We start from the raw sequence: 20,402 nt of genomic DNA, 5'->3' as shown, positions 1-20,402 counted from the left end.
GCCAGTGGGCCTCGATATAGGCGACTTCACTCCAGCCCCCCTTTCCCCATGCTCCCTCCCCCTAACCGTTGCTTCCGCTCCCACCTCCGAGGAGCCCCTGGACTCCTCCATCAACCCGGCTGCAGATGGCACCCCTCTGAGGGCCGCCGAGCCTGTTGAGGCAACGGCCAATGCCACACGGCCGGGACCTGAGCCACCAGGGGCACCCCTCGTTGGTGAGGAGCATTCGACCTCTTTCCCAGGAGAGGGCCCTACAGGAGAGAGTCCACCTCTTGATGCCGTGGCTGCCAAATCCACCATAGAGCCTGCTCCTGGCATCACTGAGAGCCCTCTCCCAGCCCAGAATATCGCCTCTAACCTTGCCCCTGCCCCTGTCCCTATCCCGTCCACCTCCTGAGATATTATTGCACTCCTGGGGCTGTCTCCTTCCCTTTTCCAATCGATGACCCCCAGGGAGCGGCCTTTGTGTTTACCCGTCCCAACCCACCAGGGGCTGCTATCCTCCTTCCGCCACCCCCTATCGCCCCAGCATTCAGGCCAACTTATCAGTAGCCCCGTTGGGGATCCACACCCTGTCTGCCCGTCTCGGTGGGCCACGGGGTTGTACCAAGGGCCCCGTCGGGGAGTAACCAGGAGACCATAACCCCAGCCCCCCATGCGCTGCGAGAGGAGTTGCGGGAGTTTCTAGAAGATGTCCGTGGCTCCTGCAACAAAGTACAGCTTGCTCTCCAGCCATGGGGGGACTTTCATCAAATCCTCCGGGCCGCAAGGGCACTCATGGGGGAGGGTAAAAGGACCGGGAGGCAGGGCGCCGCGGCCTACCAGCGGGTCCGCATCTTCAGTGACTCCTTACTCACCTACAGGGTAGGTCACGGACTGCTGCATGGCCCGTCGGGAGCCGCGAGCATCCCTGCCGGCGAGGATCCCCCCCAGCCCTCCTCATGGCACCTCTTACCATCCCAACATTGAACACCCGTGGCTGTAGGATGGGTCTCCGCAGGTCCCAGGTGCTCTCCTTCCTTCGGGAGGGGAGGTACTCTGTGGTTTTCCTGCAGGCGACCCATACAGATCCGACCGCCGAAGACAGCTGGCGGCTGGATTGGGGGGACAGGGTCTACTTTAGCCATCTCACAGTTCGTATGGCTGGAGTGACGACCCTGTTCTCCCCCGACCTACGGCCCGAGGTGTTGGGGGTCGCCGAGGCTGTGCCGGGCCGCCTGCTGCACCTCTGGGTCCACATGGAGGGGCTCGTAGTCAAACTCATCAACATCTTAATGCCCCGGCAGCGAGTCCGGAGCGGCTGCAATTCTATCAGCAAATGTCTCCCTTCCTCGGCACCTTGGATCCTCAGGAGCGCCTGGTCCTGGGAGGGGACTTTAACATCACCCTTGAGGAGCAGAACCGCTCAGGGACTGAGCAGAGCCCGGCCGCCACCGCTGTCCTCCAGGAGATAGTCGAACACCACGCCCTGGTGGACGTCTGGCGCGACCACCACCCGGATGACACTTCCACGTTCACCTTTGTCCGGGTGGAGGCCCATCGGTCGCGCCACTCCCGGTTGGACCGCATTTATTTATCACGCTTTCATGTTTCACGAGCCCACTCCTCCAGCATCCGGCCGGCCCCATTTTCTGACCATCATTTAGCCACCGTGACAGCCGCCCTCTGCACGGAGAGGCCGGGGCCAACCTATTGACATTTCAACAACAGCTTGCTGGAGGATGCGGGCTTCGTGGCATCCTTCCGGGAGTTCTGGCTGGCCTGGCGAGGGCAGCGGCGTGCCTTTCCCTTGGCGCAGCTGTGGTGGGACCTAGGGAAGGTGTGCGCCCGGCTCTTCTGCAGTGACTACACCCGGGGCGCCAACCAACGGAGGGATGCGGTGATAGAGCAGTTGGAACGGGAGGTGTTAGAGCTGGAGAGGCGTCTGGCTGCCAGCCCCGAGAATCCACCCCTCTGCAGAGCGTGCCGGGAGAAGCGGGAGGAGCTCCGGGCCCTCAAGGACCATCGGGCCCGGGGTGCCTTTGTTCGATCCCGCATCCGTCTCCTTCGGGAGATGGATCGTGGCTCCCGCTTCTTCTATGCCCTGGAGAAAAAGAGGGGGGCTAAAAAAACATGTCATCTGCCTACTGGCAGAAGATGGCACCCCCCTCACGGATCCGGTGGAGATGTGCGGGAGGGCGAGAGCCTTCTACGCAAGCCTTTTCTCCCCAGATCCGACCGATCCCAATGCTTGCAGAGTGCTGTGGGAGGAGCTCCTGATGGTCAGCGCGGGCGACTGAGACCAGCTAGAGCTGCCTCTCACTCTGGCAGAGTTCTCGGAAGCCCTCCATCACATGCCCACCAATAAATCTCTGGGCATGGACGTGCTGACCGTGGAGTTCTACCGCGTGTTCTGGGACGTCCTCGGCCCAGACCTAGTCACTGTCTGGGCCGAGTCTTTGCAGAGCAGGGTCCTCCCTCTTTCATGCAGGCGAGCTGTGCTCGCCTTATTGCTGAAGAAGGACCTCCACGATTTACGAAATTGGTGTCCCGTCTCGCTCCTCAGCACGGACTACAAAGTCATGGCAAAAGCCATCTCACTGCGGCTAGGGTCCGTGCTGGCGGACATGGTCCACCCAGACCAGACCTACACCGTCCCGGGCTGCAGCATCTTCGACAACCTATATCTGGTCCGGGACCTTTTGGAACTGGGGTGTAGGGATGGTCTGTCGTTCACCCTCCTGTCCTTAGATCAGGAGAAGGCGTTCGACAGGTGGATCACAGGTATCTCCTCAGCACTCTGCAAGTGTTTGGCTTTGGACCCAGTTTGTGGGTTTTCTCCGGGCGCCGTATGCCTCCGCAGAGTGTTTGGTCAGGCTCAACTGGAACCTGACCGAACCGGTCAGCTTCGGGCAAGGAGTACGGCAGGGGTGCCCCCTCTCGGGCCAGCTGTACGCTCTGGCAATCGAGCCCTTCCTCTGTCTCCTCCGAAGGAGGTTGACAGGGTTGGTGCTGCGGGAGCCGGAGCTGCGGCTGGTCCTGTCGGCATACGCTGATGACGTGCTCCTCGTGGTCCGGGTCCCGGGCGACTTGGTGCGGGTGGAGGCTTGCCAGGCCATCTATTCTGCAGCCTCCTCCACACGGGTCAACTGGGTCAAGAGCTCCGGCTTGGTGGTAGGGGACTGGCGGCACGAGAGCTCCCTCCCACCCGTGCTTCAGGCCATCCGGTGGAGCACGGGTCCGCTGCTCTATCTGGGCATTTACCTTTCTGCCATGCATCCCTCTCTGCCAGAGAACTAGCAGAATTTAGAGGGCGGGGTGACAGAGCGGCTCCGGAAATGGACAGGACTACTCCGGTGCCTCTCCCTTCGAGGGAGAGCGCTGGTGCTTAATCAACACTATTCCTGTCCATGCTCTGGTACCGGCTCAACACCCTGGTCCCGGCCCCGGGTTTCCTGGCCAACCTCCGGACATCGATTCTGGATTTCTTTTGGTCAGGACTGCACTGGGTCCCTGCAGGGGTTCTCCATCTACCCCTGGAGGAGGGAGGGCAGGGCCTGAAATGTCCGCTTACTCAGGTCCATGTCTTCCGCCTCCAGGCCCTGAAGAGGCTCCTTTATGGTGCAGGTAGTCCAGCGTAGAGCATATTGGCACACGCCTTCCTGCGCCGCTTCCGAGGCTCCGATACGACCCGCAGCTCCTTTATCTCCATCCGAGAGGTCTTCCGCGAGATCTCTCTGGGCTGCCAGTCTTCTACCAGGACCTCCTCCAGACCTGGAAATTCTTTGCAACAACCAGGTCCATGGCAGCCACTGAGGGGGCAGATCTCCTCGCGGATCCCCTGCTACACAACTCCCAGCTTCGTGTGCAGGTGGCGGAGTCCCGCTCGGTGCGTCAGAGGTTGGTCCTGGCAGAGGTCACAAGAGTCGGAGACCTCCTGGACTATGACCGGGGAGACTGGCTAGATCCCCTGACGCTCGCTCAGCGCATGGGGCTTTCCAGACCTTGTACTCCCCGGCGCATACTTCAGGAGGTGAAGGCCGCTTTGCCTCCCGCTGCTCGGGTTTATCTCGACCGGGTCCTGCATGAGGGCATGCCCTGCCCACCCCCTACCCCAGGCCCACTGGACCTTTTAATTGGACCCCTGCCCCGTGGACCCAACCAACCCCTTCACCTCTTCGCTGGAAGCCGGCTGCACGAGATGCAGCCGGTCTGCTTTCAAACCGCGCCAAGAAAACATCTATACACGCTCGTGCTCCACACCCTTCATGCCCGCACCCTCGTGTCCTGCCCCGATACAAAATGGTGGGACCTCCTGCCACCTTTGGACTCTGAGGACCCCCGGTGGGCCAGCCTATATTCCACCTTAGTTCCAAGGCCTGCCGGAGATGTCAGTTGGCGGCTCCTTCACAGAGCCGTGAGCACGGGCATGTACTTGGTGCACTTCACCTCAATCCCAGACACCTGTCCCTTTTGCAGCGTGAGGGATACCCTGGCACATATATACCTGGAATGTGCCAGGCTGCAGCCCCTATTCCGGCTCCTCACCAATATTTTATTACGTTTTTGGTTGCACTTCTCCCCTCATCTTCTTATTTATGCACTCCCTATCCGTGGCCCCACAAAGTCACGGGATCTCCTGGTCAACCTCCTCCTGGCCCTAGCAAAAATGGCCATCTATAAAACCAGAGTGAGGAGGTTGGCCGATGGAGTCTCCTGTGATTGTGGGGCCTATTTCCGATCCTCGGTCTGTTCACGCATCCGGGCAGAGTTCTTCTGGGAGGCGTCCTCTGACTTCCTTGACGCCTTTGAGGAGTAGTGGGCGCTATCTGGGGTTCTCTGCTCGGTGTCCCCGTCTGGTTCCCTTTGTTTAACCCTTTGACCACACTCCTGCCCCTGTTATTTCATTAGTTGTCCCCCGGAATTTTTTGGGTATCTAGGTTCTGTGGATCCCCCTTCTAGGCTGGGGGGGATCCTTTAGCAGTGGACGGGCTTTGCCCGCCCACTTCCCAGATCCCAAAAGTACTACTCTTCTATAGCCATCTGGCCTTGCCCCGTCACAATACCCATAAATATCTATATTTGTGGTCACTTCTGTGAAAAGCCAAAGCATCACAAACATTATTATGAATAAAACTTTTGAAAAATAAAAAGGTGTTGTGAATAATACAGTGAAATAGCTTTTTTCTTTTACAAGGGCAAATACTTCTTTGCACTATTCTTTCTTAGACCTTATTCGTTTATCAGTCTGTGTACGTGGGGATGGTGGAGGGTTTGTGCCTTTAACCCTCTGCTATTTGGCCTTCCCTATGCAATGGTCAGGTGCATTGTGATGCTAATTTCCCCCCCTTTTTTCTGACTCATATATAGGCTGATGGTAGATGAAGGATATTGCATTGGATCAACCAATACTTAGATCTAGTATAACTCCTCCTATTTTTTTAGTATTGTTAGGCAGGCTGGGATAGAAACACACTTTACAAAAAAGGAGTTTACTAATGGAACTGAAGTGCCTGTGCCTCAGATCTTACCACTTTCTTACAGCATAATGTGCCAGATACCTTGAATAAGACATACCTGGTATGACCAGAAGCGCTAGATGTACATCACAGCTTTCTATAGCATTTAGATACCCATGCGCTAGATGCCTTAGAAAGGTCACATATTCATAGGATTATTTGTTAAGCAACAACAACAATGTGCTCAGAGCTAGGCAAGACATACTAGACAATCCTTTCTTGGGGGTAAAGACTAATAGCTCAGATGATAGCTATCAATTTTAATGGAACATCAAAAGAATGCAGCAGCACAGCTGGACGTGCAGCAGTGAAAGTGGTTAAGTCATTATTTGTAATAGTTATCTCTTTTTTAAATAGAAATTCTTCAGCCCTTCCTAGAGTTAACATCTCCCAACCTGGAAGAAAATGACACTAAAGGCAGAACATTCTCTGGCTATTTTGCTTTCCTATGAAAGCTTCTATTTCTTTTTTCACATGCAATCAAGCCGGGAAGCTCTAACAAAACCATTGAAAAGCAATGAGGAGTCCTTGTGGCACCTTAGAGACTAACATATGTATTTGGGTATAAGCTTTCATGCGCTGGAACCCACAAAAGCTTATGCCCAAATAAATGTGTTAGTCTCTAAGGTGCCACAAGAACTGCTTGTTCTTTTTGCTGATACAGACTAACATGGCTACCACTCTGAAACCTAAAACCATTGAAGTTTTTATTGCATCAATTTCTTGCCTTTAAAACTGTGTCATTTTGTAAATTTAATCATCTTTGAAGCACGCTCACTGTTTGCCACATCTTAAGATTGATTCTTATCAGTGTCACCATGTTAGCCTTCATAGCGTATATATTTATGCAGAAGGTGGGTGGAAGAAATCCAGGCTTATATGCTAAAAGTGATAACCCGTTAAAGCCAATATAAATCTTGGTCTCCACCAGAGACAGCAGTGATAGTTAAACCAGCAGTTTAACTATTCATTGTGTATACTCTGAATCAAAGACAAAGCAAAGATGAACATGACTAATTACTTTAAAGCAAGCTTTTGGGGTGCTTTAGTTTAGGTATCAAAGAACAATGCCTTCCACCTTTTGAGTCCCACCTCCAGATAAACCAAGGTTGTCAAACAGTATGTCTACACTCAGGTCTTGATCCAATGGAAAGACTCCCATGGATTTAAAAACAAATGCTTGAAGGCAAGGCCTGAGAAGTCAGACAGACGTCAGTTGGATAGTATTGTGAACAACACGTTGAAATAAATGTGATAATTTGGAATAGACTATTCTTGCCACTACGTATGGATATTGTCTTTAAGGAAGCTAAACTCTGTTGTTCCAGGTAGGGATTGATCCTGCATTCCTTGTAGTTAGATGTGGTATACACAATCAAGCCCATTTGGAAAAAAAACTTAGAACACTGCTGGAGAAGCCTATTATGCAGTTTCTTTTGGCTGACTTGCTTAAAAGCGAGCAAGAAAATGGACTGTATACAGGGTCCCCCAAAGTAACATCAAAACTCCTGCTGTGGGGCTGGACACACATAGTTCCCTCCAAAGTCTGAAATGCTTAGTCTTTTTGAGTCAGCCAAGACAGTTGCTATAAAACAATTACCTGCTCCCTTCTCCCATCTTTTTCTATTACCAAGAATACTGCCCCCGCAGCACTCTGAATCCCTTGCAAGTCTAGTAACTCAAGTAAACAAATCTCAAACTCCTATCTTCCTCATAGTATTACTTTGTGCTACCAGCAGGCCTACCATTGATGCATGTTACATTTAGCTCTCCACATGTAATTAGAGGGAGTGGAGAGAGAATGAAGTCTGAGTGACAGGAGATTGCTCTTGAGCTCTCAACATGCACATACTAACAATGTTAGGTCTGCTCAGTTTTAAACGTAATGTGATCTGATGGACTCTTTCTTGACTGAATAGTCACTATGGTTGTCCCATTTACATTGTATTAATTACGGATGTTGAACAGACCTGTTACATAAGAGACCGTTCACATTGTCTCATATGCTGCTCTATTTTAACAAACACCGTTCTCAATTAATACCTTATTTTTTAAGATAAATTAATTTCAAATAATATATATATGCCATCTAAGTTTTGGGGGTTTTTTTTAGAAACACTGACATGTAAGTCAGCAATGAAAAGAGGAACAAAGCATGAAAAAACCCAACACGAAAGTTTTTTTTTCCACTTTCACAAAATATTTATGGACAGCTATGACAATATCCTGGACCAACCTTTTGGAACTAAATTAAACTTTGTTGAACTGGGCTGAGGAGCTTAGGAGCTCATTGCATTGAAAATACAAACATTTGTTTGTTATTATGGGATTGTATGTATGAGCTTCAAAGTACTTTCAAGGACAATGCATGTGAAGTGGATTTCCTGCAAAGCACTTGGGGTAAGAGGAATGTAAATGACCCACGTCTGAATCCATCCTTTTGAAGCTTAGCCTTAAGCAGGTGCAGTTATCCTGAACTGTGGCAACATTCATCCAACCTATAAAAATGTAGAAGAACTAAAAAACTTAAGCCCCAAATCTACAAGTTCAACATGAGAAGATCCTTGTACTCTGGAAAAATTCCTTGCATGTTCAGAGCCTAAAATGGTCCTCTTTGCTATTGTCCTAATCTTTGGGATTTATTTTATGATAAATTTTATTCTTGTTACTAGTCTCATGGGATGGTTAATATACACTGTTCCTCCAACAATAAAAAAATAGGGGTATTCAGAGTCCATTTGTAGATCTTGTTTGACTTTGGAAGATTTTTTTCAAGAGTTCAAGTAGTGTCACCCCCACTGCAAGTGGGAAATGCATCTTATTGGATAAAGTACCAAAAATGCTTTACTAAATGCATACATGTTATACAATGCAATGAAAGCCAAGAAGTAGCCTCTCCATCCATCATGTTTATGATACATCTTTACTTCCTCCCCTACAAAAAGGGAGGAAATTTGCTACTCATGTAAAGGTTATAAATTATTATTGCTTTAGTACCCAAAGGTGCCAGTGAAGATCAGGGCCCATTAAATAGATGTCAGTCCCTGCTCTTAACATGAAGAGATAGAGGAAAGGCGGCACAACATATAAGCAGAGATTAAAGGTAAGGACGGGCATGTTTTCCACCTTATGGAGCCTGGTATGTGGGGTAAGAGGGCGTGTCAAGCCAGGAAAAGTAAATAGAAGCACAGTAGTGGTGTGTCAGGAGGGAAATAGGTATATTGAGTGAGAACCAAAGAAGCAGCAATGAAAAGAAGGATGGAGGACAGGGAGAACTTTCCTGGCAACAGGACAAAGAGGAAGGGGCAAACATGTCCAGAGTTTGAATTGTAAAGTTGTGTGCTAACATCTGTGGCATCTACAGCTGCAGCTGTGAAAGTCTGGTGAGAGATAAAGGGGGCACTCAATTGGCTTTTTTTTATATCAGTGTTCCTTCTTCTAACTGTTGCTGGCAAAGTCCTTGCTGCTCATGTAATCACCTCCATCCCAAAGAGTCCTGCTTTGTTTTGCCCAGCCCACATAGCCGTGAGGGTAGTACAGTGCAGCCTGGCTAGATAGCCTTATTGCTACTATTCTCAGTCCCAAATAATTAATGCCTGAGCTAACAGGAGCTGCAAAAGCTGTGAGGAATCCTTTAGGTACCTCAGATCATACTTCACCTAATGCTCCAACATTTGATAGTGTGCCATATTACCAGGTAAGGAAATCAGCTATGCAGAAAAAATAGTTAGGGGTCTTTTGGGATAAGAGATTGCAATACAAGTGTAAGATATTAATCTATATCTAATTCAGGCCATGGGCTGCTGATTGGCACCCTGAAAATTCCTCTGACTGGCAGCAATATAAAGAACTGAAGTCACCAGATATAACTAGTATTTACTAAAATTAAAGTAGCAGGAGCAGAGACAAGCAAGCACAGGAGCTAGGCACAATACTGTGGGATGGAAGAAGCGAGGGGGGCAGAATGAGACCACTCAGGTTTCACCAGAAATGTGTGGGAGAGCTTCATTGCACATGCAACAGACTCGATGCACTGTCCTCTCCCCCATCAATCCCACCACCACCACCAAAAACCAAAAAGATTCAGAAACAAGAATTGGAAATTACATGATGTTTGCAGACCATCAAGCTGCTCATCCTGCATGCATATCATAGCCCCTTCCCCAAACGCATTGTTTTGTCAATTTAATTTATAATGGCTCCAGGGCAGAGCCCGTTACTCCGTACACAGTGCCTAATACAGTCGGTCTCCACGGCACTAATGTAATATAAGAGATACGTTAATAGAAAAACACACTATTAGCATCAACAGAAGTCTGTTGCATTTCAAGAGAAACAACCACGTTACATCGATTTTATTAGTGAGAACCTCTTTGAAGGCATCTGCAGTGCACGTAAAGCTATACTTGGTTCCAAATCAGGCAGTCAAGAGATCCAGCCATGCCAGAAACACTATGAATTGCTTATAGATGTCAAAGAGCTCAGTCTTCTGGCCAGGAAGCTGACAGGCAGGCTTCTGGCTTCAACAGACAACCCAATCATAAGAACTGAAAAAGAAACCCTTTGAAATAAATCATTAGCTCAAGAGGTTGAGAAGTCCTACATCAATATAAGGTAGAACCTGCCTCTGAGGAATCTGCACAGGCACTCACAGGAAGAACAAGGTCTGACAGGGTTCACTCACCACTGGGGTACCTCCTTGTGGCTAGGCCTGGGGATTAGTACCAATCAGATCTCACACTCCCTTCTTTGAATGGTGACCCCTCTCTTTGCAGGACTCAGGGTGCTCCCTCTTTGCTACTTAGACCTCCATCCAGGTCATTAGTTCCTCTCCTTCCAAGGTATCAAAGTCCCATTGTCCACCCGCCATTCCAGACAGTCTTGCAGTCTGAGGCAGGTTCTGTACCACTTTCCCAGTGGCCAGAAGGGAAACCTGGGCACAACCCACTGTTCCAGGTTCTAATCCACAGACCTTTTGTCCAACAATTACAGTGTGCTTGCTCGCATATCCCATTGCTATTTCCCTGGATGCCTCCCGAATTCCCTGCTCTATCCTCCACCTACCTCCAAACTCCCTCCTCTCAGGACTTTGACTTCCCTCTTTGACTTCTTGACAAACTCTGCAGCCCCAAACACCCCTCCCTTCTTCCAGGGAGTGGCTACAGACAACTTCCTCTGCAGTCTTTTTCTTTTCTCAACTTCCTCTCTTTATACAGGCTCAACCTGCTCCTTCCCAGCTGAGCTCCATCTTCACTTAGTTCTTGTCCTTCAAGCCTAAATCTCCTCCTAGGTGCAGCCTACCACGTTACTTGACCTGATTTAATCTGCTCTTCCTTGTGTGAGGTAAAGGCCTCATCAGATGAGGTTTTTTTTTTTAATTTATGCCTGTACAAAGAGCAAACACAGCAGCTGTTATAGACATTGTAAAGCAAGTACAAATATTCAGCCAATCATTGTTCAGTTGTTGTAAGTTGTGTTGGGTTTTTTTAATGGAATATCTAACAAAGCATTCCCTTGCAATGCTTGTTTTTGTTTTTGGTTTTTTTTAAAAAGTTCATAAATTGCATTTGTATTTGTTAAAACATAATAGAGCTTATAATATTAAGTACTGGGTGGTCTTTCTGTATAGTATGGTAATGTATTGCAGGCAACAGCTGTCTATCAGATTGTGTGCACATTAAGGTCTGCCTCAAATGCAGTAGGGCCCAAGACTGTGAAAGGCCGTTTGGTGGCTAGGGGATTAAAAAACAATCCTCTTCCCTCGTCCCACATGCAACTAGATAAGCCACCCAGTCACCTGTGATGCTCCCTCTAAAAACTGCGTTATCATTTCCTGCTAGCTACATATAGCTTGCAGGTCTGAGAAGGGCCTCTAAAGCATTGTGCTCAAAGGACATGCTACAATATCAAATACAAGAGACTATCTAAGACCCATAGGTACTAGCTGTGAATGTATATCCAGCAGACATGCTTAAGACACCTTAACAGATGGTGGTTATTGAGCGTTATTTGTACAAGGTCTAGCAAAATAAGCTGGGAGATGCCAAAACTTTATGTGAATGATCAGCATCCTGATCAGAGCAACATTCTGCCCAACTGGACAACAAAAGAGGGGACTAGTTGTTGTGATACTGCCAGAAAGATTGACTGCAGGAAAACACACTGGTCTAACACCACCATCTTTTTGTGGTAGTATTACTAGGTGACTATGGGACTGATGGTGTTAGATAAAAGACTCCAGTACTGAAAAGAAGAGGTACTGATGGTGATACCTCTTTTAGTCTTGATGGTCATTCTGTCACCTGTATTCAGTGCTGCTTCTGCTCATTCACTTTATCTTTCTCACACAGCTCAGGGGTGTATTCTAATTTTGCAGCTACTTGAACACTGTGGATTTCAAGTTAGGAACAGAACTTAAATAGTTGCATGTTTCTTTCTGGCTTAAAAGGTGACAAAATGCCTGTTCTGGGCTGCAAGTGAAGATGTAGGACTCTGAACTAGGAGGACAAACACTCCTATCTCTGCAGAGACAGTCCTCAACTCCCAAACGAAATGAAAGATCCACAGATAGTTACACCCTGCACTTTTATCTGCTGGCTTCCCTGAGGAAGAACGGAAAACCCACCTCCCCATTTAACGGCAAGACTGGAAACACTATCCTGATCCTGCTATGCTGGCCTTTTAAGCTCTTTGGGATGCCAGGATTTTCACTGAGCCCTGAGGCAATTCTAGATATAGGGTTTTCTCAAAGCTTACATGAGCCTGTGAAGGGTTTTCCCATAGCTGGTTGGCAATTCCCCTAAATCCAGCACTCTAGCTAACCTGTCTAAAGCCCAGAGGGCCCCTTTGAAAGAAAGTTTCCTAGTTTCATAATAGTGGTCTCTGAATTCTGCCCCTGAAGATTCTTTGTGACATGGGGAGATGGGGGCAGGGGCACATAAGATCTTCCTGAAGAAAGTCCCCCTCCCATAAGACCGTGAGCCTGCAATGCAATATGTAATTAAAGGAACCCAGGGAGCACTTGAGGAAGGAGAAGGTTAAGGTTGGAGGAAAACAAGATTGTACTATCAGTGTGTCATTGACTATTGATATGTCCCAAGACCTTGCATCACAAAACTATAAAAATAAGACCACTTCTAGTTGCTGTTAAAAACCTTCTTCTTTAGTGGAGCAATATAATATTCAACAGGAGTAAGGATTTCAAAATCTTGTCCTAGGTGTAAAGTGATATCCAAATATATAATGCACACACAAAGTGTAAACAGTAGTAGCTACACTTTTAAATACTCTAGAATTGGATATTCTTACCCTACAGCACCTTCCTTTATTCTAAAAGAGGTGATTTTAGGGGTCATGGAAGCTGTAAAAACACTCTCTGTCCCTGCAGAAACACAAATCCATTCTATACATTTTACCATCTCAAACTCCAGACTGTACTACACTAGGATTAAATATTTCAAATAATATCTGAATGCACTTAATCCAAACATGAAAAATTGAAATGCAACACTTAGCTCATTAATTCTTAATCTAAGAGAAATGTTTTTAGGGTATAAAATGAAGCATTGTACATTGTGATCTATTATGATGTCTTATGTTTTCTTTCGGCATGGCTAATGAAGGATCTTGTGATAACAAGGCTGATCACCACTAGATCCTTCATTAGACTTGGAAGAAGAAAACATAAGAAGTCATAACAGATCACAAACTGCACAGAGCTGCACTGTACTTTAGACACCTAACGTAGAGGTAAAATCCACAAGGAACATATTGATAATACAATCTGTTCCAATATTGCAATTTAGTCCTCTCATTTATCTCCTACAACAGTCAGTGTCATATTTCAAAGAGCATCATAAAATCCCTCTAATGCTTTTAATTGTGCAATATTATTGAGTCATTGTCAGCTAATAGTTCTGTGATTTTCATCTTGCCTGTGAAATATTCTTTCCTTAACCATTAGAAACATCCAGTCTGAGCCAAAAATTAATCCCTGGTGTTCACTTCAGGGTGTTTACACTAAGGAAGAATATAGTCATACACAAAAATGAAACACTGTGCATCACTTAAGGTTGGTCTATACATAACATATCTAACACAAAAGAAAAGCAAGGAAGTGAGGAGTGAAAGCTATCTCTGCATCCCTCTACTTCTCCATCCAAATACACAACTACCACACACACAGACTACAAATCACAACCTTAACTCCGCTTCCATGAGGATTCCTGGCTTCCAGAATTCTCCCCACACCTCACTTCCTTACAAAGGCTATGGATCTTCCCATCCCTCGTGGTTCACCAAAGCTGACCTTCAAAGCACATATTAAAACATTTTTCTGGCCAAACATTTGCTTAGCTATGGTCAACCGCCAATTATAATTCCTGGGAAGGTATAGCTGTTTGCATTTTTCATTGCCGGCAATGTAACTTAATATAAAAGTACATCTTAATTATGCAATATTCTCAGATGTTATGATGGACATAAAAAAAATCATTCCATTGATTCCAAAAGTTTAACCACAACTTGCTGACATGATGCTGAACATGATTTGCCCTTATCTACACTGATTAATTGATTGTGATGAGCATCATGTCAGCTAATTCCAGCTCTCAAAACTGTGTCTGAACATGGTAGATTTTGGAGGCAATATGCTGTAGTCTAGTGTACACAACACTGGACCAGGTGTCAAGAGATATGGATTCTGTTAGCAGATCAGCCACTGACCGGCTGTGACCCTAGGCAAGTCCACACCAATGTACTGCCCTTTCCATTCCCACCCCTTGTGGGATATGGGAAGGTTGTGATTTGTGGTCTGTCACAGTTGTGTATTTGGGCGGAGAAATAGAAGGAATGCACTGTTAGCTTTAATTCATCACTTCTTTCCTTTTCTACGTAGATTTTAAGCTCTTTGAGACAGGAACTGTTGCTTACTGTGTATTTGTACAGTGACTAGCAAAGTGGAGCCTTGATCTCTATTAAGGCCTTTAGACACTACTATAAAACAAACACTTAAAACAGTTAAAATAGTTAAGCCTTAAAGAAACAGAGTGGTAAAGGTGACAATATTGGTCTTTACTGACATTACAATGACACCTCCCTGAAAAAGCACAAGAACAAATCCGCACAGACACACCCCTGGCACCCCAACCTGGGGTATTCTATCTGCTACCCAAGATCCATAAACCTGGAAATCCTGGATGCCCCATCATCTCAGGCATTGGCACCCTGACAGCAGGATTGTCCGTCTATGTAGACTCCCTCCTCAGGCCCTACGTTACCAGCACTCCCAGCTATCTTCGAGACACCACTGACTTCCTGAGGAAACTACAATCCATTGGTGATCTTCCTAAAAACACCATCCTAGCCACTATGGATGTAGAAGCCCTCTACACCAACATTCCACACAAAGATGGACTACAAGCCATCAGGAACAGTATCCCCGATAATGTCATGGCTAACCTGGTGGCTGAACTTTGTGACTTTGTCCTCACCCATAACTATTTCACATTTGGGGACAATGTATACCTTCAAATCAGCGGCACTGCTATGGGTACCCGCATGGCCCCACAGTATGCCAACATTTTTATGGTTGACTTAGAACAAGACTTCCTCAGCTCTCGTCCCCTAATGCCCCTACTCTACTTACGCTACATTGATGACATCTTCATCATCTGGACCCATGGAAAAGAAGCCCTTGAAGAATTCCACCATGATTTCAACAATTTCCATCCCACCATCAACCTCAGCCTGGACCAGTCCACACAAGAGATCCACTTCCTGGACACTACGGTGCTAATAAGCGATGGCCACATAAACACCACCCTATATCGGAAACCTACTGACCGTTATTCCTACCAACATGCCTCTAGCTTTCATCCAGATCATACCACACGATCCATTGTCTACAGCAAAGCTCTACGATATAACCGCATTTGCTCCAACCCCTCAGACAGAGGCAAACACCTACAAGATCTCTATCATGCATTCTTACAACTACAATACCCACCTGCTGAAGTGAAGAAACAGATTGACAGAGCCAGAAGAGTACCCAGAAGTCACCTACTACAGGACAGGCCCAACAAAGAAAACAACAGAACGCCACTAGCCATCACCTTCAGCCCCCAACTAAAACCTCTCCAACGCATCATCAAGGATCTACAACCTATCCTGAAAGACGACCCATCACTCTCACAGATCTTGGGAGACAGGCCAGTCCTTGCTTACAGACAGTCCCCCAATCTCAAGCAAATACTCACCAGCAACCACACACCACACAACAGAACCACTAACCCAGGAACCTATCCTTGCAACAAAGCCCGTTGCCAACTCTGTCCACATATCTATTCAGGGGACAGCATCATAGGGCCTAATCACATCAGCCACACTATCAGAGGCTCGTTCACCTGCGCATCTACCAATGTGATATATGCCATCATGTTCCAGCAATGCCCCTCTGCCATGTACATTGGCCAAACTGGACAGTCTCTACGTAAAAGAATAAATGGACACAAATCAGATGTCAAGAATTATAACATTCAAAAACCAGTCGGAGAACACTTCAATCTCTCCTGTCACTCGATTACAGACCTGAGGGTGGCTATCCTTCAACAAAAAAACTTCAAAAACAGACTCCAACAAGAGACTGCTAAATTGGAATTAATTTGCAAACTGGATACAATTAACTTAGGCTCGAATAGAGACTGGGAATGGATGAGTCATTACACAAAGTAAAACTATTTCCCCATGTTATTTCTCCCCCCCACCCCACCCCCCACTGTTCCTCAGATGTTCTTTTTAACTGCTGGAAATGGCCTACCTTGCTTGTCACCATGAAAGGTTTTCCTCCTTCCCCCCCCCCCCCGCTGCTGGTGATGGCTCATCTTAAGTGATCACTCTCCTTACAGTGTGTATGATAAAAACCATTGTTTCATGTTCTCTGTGTGTGTGTATATAAATCTCCCCACTGTATTTTCCACCAAATGCATCCAATGAAGTGAGCTGTAGCTCACGAAAGCTTATGCTCAAATAAATTTATTAGTCTCTAAAGTGCCACAAGTACTCCTTTTCTTTTTGCAAATACAGACTAACACGGCTGCTATTATGAAACCTACAGGAGAGGCAAACTGTTTCTGTCTTCCAAATCCTTTCCAATCTCTGCTAGCTCTTTCTGCTCTTAAAACTATTTAGACTGCAGATCAACAAGCTACCCATTAAATATATGGTTTCTGACATAATGACTAATGTTTCTCTGAAAACAATTTACTCTGCTGTACAATACACAGACTAGTTTTGCCTCTTGAGTCAGAAATAGATTTAGTGTCATCTGGAATCTTGGGTCTGGATCAATAACCTTTAATTGTTGAAATTAAAGCAAATAAGCAGCGGATAAGGTTATCAAGACTCAAGATAAAATTTGAGCTCAATTCTTTATACTGTACATTAAGAGTTAGAAAGGGTGGAAGTTTTTACATTATCAAATAATCTAATGACTAAATACTTCTGAATTTCTTGAAGGAATAATTTGAAACGATATTCTCTGAATTCTTTGATTATATACATTTCCTCTTTCTATCCTGAAGATATTTCATATCTTATTAAACATCCTGTTAATTTTTTGTCTCCTCTGTGTCTGCTGGAACCATAGTACTGACTTTGGCAATGCAGTTTGGCAGAGGGCATGCTATGAACGTGGTCTGGAAAATGAAAGGGAATGTACAGTTCTTGAATAAAAAAATTATTTGCATTTTCCCTGCCCTCTCCAGATCTAGGCAAAACTGAAGAAGAAAGTTATTGAAATTGATTCTCCTCTTACTTATCCTAATACAGAAGGGTCCTAAACTGTCATCCCTGGAATGCTTGCTAGCGGTCTGCAGAAATGGGCAAGTTAACTGGAAAAAATAAGAGCCCAGCACCACCAGGGTGCCAAATTGCATTAAAAAAAAAACAATACATCAGAAACTTTTCTTACTCCATACAAGTAAGTGTTGTAGTTGCCACAGCAATGTTATGTGATCATGAACGGAAGAGGAAGTGGTTCACATGCAGGGAGCCTTCCTGACATTGAGTAATATTTTACATCACAAGTAGTCCCATTGCAATCAAGTATCAGAATCTGCTCGCCCCCCCAAACCCTCTTTATGTTGTGGAGAACCTCCACCCTACTGTAAACAACAAGTAGTTCCAGTCAAGACAATGAAGTCTGTGTAAGTGAGATCATAATGGCGACTTACACCTTCTGCATTATTCCCTGAAAAACTGAAGGACAAAAAATATCATGTGCGGTAATTACTGTGGTGCCAATGCATTTCTATTCATCTTGTTTATGAAGCAAATGAATAACAGGGTCAAGATCCCAATGAAGGAGATAGCACCTTTCTTCTAGAATATGAATAATTTCTACTTTTGCTTCATCTTTCAAGATATGCTTCATGAAATGATCTTTGAGTTTTCACTTGCTGTTCCTGATTAGCAAGTTTAAGCTATCTATCTGATATGGACTGTAGAGCTAAAGAATTATTTTAATTTTAAATCCAATAGCTCCTACTGCGGTTTATTTGGGGGGTGGGTAGATGCGGGGAAGCAAAGAAGGCTTGATACATGTGGGGAAGAACTTATACACACACTGGGTAACGGAACATAGGCCTGAATCAGTAATACTTGCTAGTTCTCTTTTGGATTTGAAAAAACCTATTTGTTTCTAAAGGACAATTAAAATTCTTCATTAAAAGGAAAAAAAACAGATGATCAGTGACATGGGGAGGAAAATGATATGGAGAACTTCTCTTTTGAAGGCAGATGGGGCAGGTATACACCAGAGGGGAAAAAATGTTGAAAAACCTCGAACAACAGGTGCTTTGGGGTGCATTTAAATCCTTAAACAGCACATATTGGTTTATAAACCAGAACCACAATGTTTGCAGTGATATCTACCACAAGGAAACATGAAGATATCATTCAAAGGACAACACGGCTACTGGTTTTTTGGTCTTGCATCAGGCATTAAAAAGGTTACAGATTTTTTTTCTCCCCCCACAGAAACTCTTGGCATATTCACCATTGTAGTGCCTTACCTTCATCCCAAAGAATAGCTAAGTGGCTATTTTATTGAACTGCTTCTATTCTTGATGGGGGATCAGATGGAATAACAGTCTATTTTCGAACCCTGGAGATGCAGCAGACAACTTTGCCATGGGCCAGCCTATTGAAGCTTGGGATAGAAGATTATCTATCTATTATCTATCTATCTATTATGTTGAATTCTGAACATTTGGGGCAAACATCTCTGTAGAATTTGTCAATACCTGTTGCAGATTCATCTCATGATACAGCTCTTCAATGCATACATATAGTGTTGAGGAAACACTATGTGACAGTTCTCGGAAAATAAATTACATACTGTGCACGAATAAGTGCGAGAATTTACTACAAAAATACCATTACATCTTCAGCAACTGGTAACATTTCAGTAATTTTGCTCTATTGCCAACTATGATAAGACAAAGTATGTCTACTATTTTGGGGAGCATTGCCAGACCTGTAGAATTCAACTAACTTGGCTCAAAGAACAAGCATCATGTTACTAGCATAGGAATGCCCTCTAATAATCCTGTTAAGCTTCTAAGTACAATAGATGTATAGAGTTGCTTTCAAAAGCCTGAACAGACTGAGACTGACCCATATTACATAACACTGTTCTTCCTCTCCAACTAATCCTCTTCCTCCATGCTTTAACATTAAAATATCCACTTATCATAACTGCACTTATCACTCAAGTACCTAAATGCCCAAGACACTGAAAAAAAAATGTCAATAGAGACTAGGACTAAGCAGGAAACTGTTTCTTATCCCATGAGAATTTTATGATTTTGAAAACTTCCCACTCCACTTTGGGACAAAACTGAAACCTTGCAAAAAAAATGGAAAAAGATTTGGGGGAGTAAGGGGCCATCTCATTACAGCCAGTAACCCAGTAACTATGGCACTCCTGTGAAATGCAGGAGCCACAGGAAAGGAAGGTTCACATCTTTGCTATGTCTGATTCAGAGCAGGAACTAGAACCCTGGTCTTTTCCATCCCACATGAGTGCCCCAACCATGAGGATATTGACTATTCTGGCAGGTGCCTCTTTCAATCTCTGGAGTTGGAGTTGTTCCACTTTGTGTACATAATTAAACAGTAACTGGGCCAGAGAGAAACTGTTGCTATTCCTTCGTGATTATGGCACTCAGCTGGGATGCAGAAAATATGTGAGGATGAGGGTTCAAGTCCCTGCTGTGAATCAGAAACAGCAGGGACTTGAGATGAAATGCCTTGGGAGACCCAGCTTTAAGCCCCTGTCCGACACTTCCCAGGTATACCCAGGATTGTGACATACCTGGCTACCACCCGCCCTTTGCATGAAGAAGTCTGGTCTGTTCCTGCCATGGCTCAGCTCCCCAGTCCCACTGACCATGGGTAACAACACATGCACTCCCCTCAAGGCCTTGCAGGCCCAACTGTCATTCTGGAAGTTATCAATAAGGACACTCCAGACATCTGAGTGACTCCCTGGACTGTCCAGCTCCTGGTCCACTGGACCCTCACTGTATTCACTGATACATTTGTTCCAGAGAAACAGAATCCCCCAGTTTACCAGTTCCACCTAAGATCATTGCTCTGTTTTATTCACAACACTTAGAACATAAGAATGGCCATACTGGGTCAGACCAATGGTCCATTTAGCCAATATCCTGTCTTCCAACAGTGGCCAATGCCAGGTGCTTAGAGGGAAAGAACAGAACAGGCACTCATTCAGTGATCTATCCCTTGTCATCCATTCCCAGCTTCTGGCAATAGAGGCTAGGGACACTCAGAGCATTGGTTCCAAACTTAGATTTGTTTGTAGTGAAATCAAGTGCTAGTTTA

This window comes from Dermochelys coriacea, chromosome 1, assembly GCF_009764565.3.
Source record: "Dermochelys coriacea isolate rDerCor1 chromosome 1, rDerCor1.pri.v4, whole genome shotgun sequence".
Taxonomy (NCBI): Eukaryota; Metazoa; Chordata; order Testudines; family Dermochelyidae; genus Dermochelys; species Dermochelys coriacea.
This window is presented reverse-complemented; position numbering follows the sequence as displayed.